A 3,578-nucleotide genomic window follows, 5' to 3' on the forward strand; every position below is an offset into this window, starting at 1 on the left:
TATATATATATATATATATATATATATATATATATATATATATATATGTATAAATTTGTCTTCTTTCGGATGCTCCCTTCTTCAGGGGTCACCGCAGTGAACTAAAGTTCAGAAGACTTGGCGATTGTTTTTACGCTTGATGTCGTTCCTGATACAACCACAGACCACCATGCTACCACAGCCCTCTGTGTAGAGCAGAGAACTGCTATCTAGGGTGCCCGGGGGATCAGATGGTGGAGGTTAAGGACCTTGCTCAAGGGCCCAGAGTGGAGCAAATGAGGGTGGAGGCAGGTGTATCACTTTCCCACCCACATTTTGATGTTGTCGGTCTTGGTAGTTGAACCGGCGATCTTCTGATCACAGGCCCACCTTCTCTAACCTCTGCGCCACCACTCCCCATGACTGCTGGATATGGGCATCAGTGACTCCCACGACGCAGACTTTCAAAAATAAGTTAATAATAATTTATAAATAAGTTTATTTAATGCAGCAGGTTTTCTTGACAAAAAATCAGCATTTTAATGTTTTGTCAGAGGACATGACTGAACAACAACAACAAACATAAGTTTGTTTCGACTTGTTCACGCAGGAAACAAGTATTTCTCCACAGGACAGTGGTGTGGCGGCACTCAGGCATCATCTCGTCATCTCAACAACTGAAACTGAACGTGGTTCGACTCCCAGCCATGCCCACGCCGTGGTGTCTCTGAGCAAGACACCCAATCTCTAATTGCTCCCGGGCACTCAATAGCTGCTCGCTCCACCCGCTTCAGATGTTATCAGCCATTAAATGGCCGTTATTAGTTGTTATCATCTCCATATGTAGCAGTCAGACTGCCCCTCCTGTACCTTCCAGTGGGTTTAAAGGTACTTTGTTAACATAGTTAGCGATGATAATAGGCTCTATTTTTAACCTTTTTAGCGCTCATAATAGCTTCACATGGTTTGGTTTACAGTAAAGGGTCTGGTGGTTAGGTTTACGGTCTTGGTTAGGTTTAGGCACAAGAGTAAGGGGGTTAAGTTTAGGGTTGGTCCTCAGGGTCAGGTGTAAGCTTACGTCTAGGAAAAGGGTTACATAAACTGAAAACAACTAAAAAGACACTTCCTGGTTTACCCCCGTGTGACACTGCCTATTATCAGCTATAATAACGATAATAATATACCTTTAAACCTACTAGGAGGTAGGTGGGGCAGTCTCACCACTACATATGAGGATGATAACAACTAATAACGGTCATTTAGTGGACTGATAACATCCGAAGCCACTCGCCAGCTGATCCATAGAAACCAGATGCATTTATGTTTCCCAACAAAACAAATAAACAGGTTGTTTTAATAACCTTTGTACAAAGTACAACATGGTGATGATGGTTTGTGTGATCAAATCCTCTGTCTGTCAGTACGCACCAGACTTCAAAAAAGCAACTCTTTGTTGTTACAACAGATGAACGTGCAGTCATCCGTTGGCTTGTGTTAGCACGTTCAAGTGTCTGTAGCCTTAGTAAAATATCACTAATCCCAGAGGGATTTTAAAGAAACCTTCAAAAATTATGAATAACTTATTTTTGTAGTCAACCATGTTCAAGACGTCTGCCGCAGCAAAGCATATTTATAAAACATGAATATGGCAGTAACTGGCAGTTTTACAGAGATTGTGCTAAAATTTTCAGTGGTAGGTGAAAATCATTCTCAGCAAATCTTCTTAACTGATCACATAATATTTGTTTGTACAATGCTGCTATTAACACAGTCAACTGTGTCCATTAATGTATCTCATGAATCACTGGACACATTTGAATTATATTCTTAGAAAGCAGATTCAAAGACTGATTGGTGCAGCATCTTCATTATTATGGATTCTGTGCTGGTCCATTGTAGTGAAGAGGTGCTGAGCTGTAAAGCAAAGCTCTCTGTTTACCAGACAGTCTACTACCCTCACCTGTGGCCATGAACTCTGGGTAGTGACCGAAAGAATGAGATTGTGTATACAGGAGGTTGAAATGAGTTTCCTCTGCAGGGGAGATGGACTCTCCCTTAGAGATAGGGTGATAAGTTCAGTTATCCTGGAGAGATTCAGGGTAGAATAAATTGTACTTATATAGCGATTTTCTATCTTATCGAGATACTCAAAGCACTTTACACTACAATCTGTTTCCTCATTTACCCATTCATACAGCACTCTACTAGATCTCTACAAAGCTAATTGAACAACTCATTCTAAAGAGACTAATCAGAGCTTTATCACATTCATACAACGATGGGACACACATCAGAGGCAACAAGGGGTTCAGTGTCTTGCCCAGGGACACTTCGTCATGTGACTGCTGGTGGATTTGAACCCCCAGCTCTTGCATTAGAGGACAATTGCTCTAACCACTCATCCACAGCCGCCCAACTGCTGCTGCTCCACATCAAGAGAAGCCAGTTGAAGTGGTTATGGCATCTGGTAAGGATGCTACTGGGTGCCTCCCTAGGGAGGTGCTTCGGGCATGTCTGACTGGGAGGAGACCCCGGGGAAGACCCAGGACATGCTGGAGAGACTTTGTCTCTCAGTTGGCCTGGGAACACCTTTGAGTCCTCCAAGAAGAGCTGGAAGAGGCGGCTGTGGAAACATATGTCTGGACCTCCCTGCCCAAGCCGCAGCTCCCGAGACCTGACTTCAGTATAAGTGGAAGATAATGGATGAATGGATGGATGGATGGATGGATTCTTAGAAATTCATTCAGTAAGTTGTTAACATTTGGCCTTAATCCAGTACAAGATGGCCACCACAGTTTACTGACTGTTGGAACCACAACATGTGTATAAATCAGTCAGTTTCTCAGATATTGGGAAAATCTTTGGTGTTGTAATAACTGAGTAAGCTCCTCAACACAAACTCTTATTACTGTTGTTAAAAAATGTCAGTAACTGTTTACATCTCTACCTGTCTGTTAGGAAAAAATGTATAAACCACTGAACAGACTTTAGTGAGTCTCAGACAGAAACAACTTAAAATCTTGAAGATAATTATAGATGGCTCCCACAGCCAACACAACAATAACTCAGTCAGTCTTACACAAATTGAGCTAACATTGTGTGTGCTAATAGCTGAGAGTCATCCTCAACACATAGCCTGAGAACTAACAGATTGTACAAAATCTTACAATAATATGAGTTCATGCAGAACACCGTTCTCATGGCTTGACCAAAAGGCTAAAACTTTGTGTTTTTACATTATAAGAACTCTTTAATCTAGGTTAAAAGGTACAAGAGGTGAACATTCCTTCACAGATCCATCTGGGTCTTTATTCTTTGGTTGTAAAATAGATTAACTGACTCAACACAATACTACATAACATTAGTCAGCAGATCTGACCAAGTTACACATTAAAGTTTAACTTCTCAGGTGAAATATATGTGTTGTTATGGATCAACCTGACATCACGAGTGGATCCAGAGATATGTCTTCATTTGTCTTGCTACTCGAGAACACCCCTGGAAAATGGGTCTGAACCCATTTTTCCATTCTCTAATAGGCATTTTGTGACGTAGATAGATAGATAGATAGATAGATAGATAGATAGATAGATAGATAG

This window comes from Nematolebias whitei, chromosome 15 (genome assembly GCF_014905685.2).
Source record: "Nematolebias whitei isolate Nwh7 chromosome 15, NemWhi1, whole genome shotgun sequence".
In the NCBI taxonomy this organism is placed as follows: Eukaryota; Metazoa; Chordata; class Actinopteri; order Cyprinodontiformes; family Rivulidae; genus Nematolebias; species Nematolebias whitei.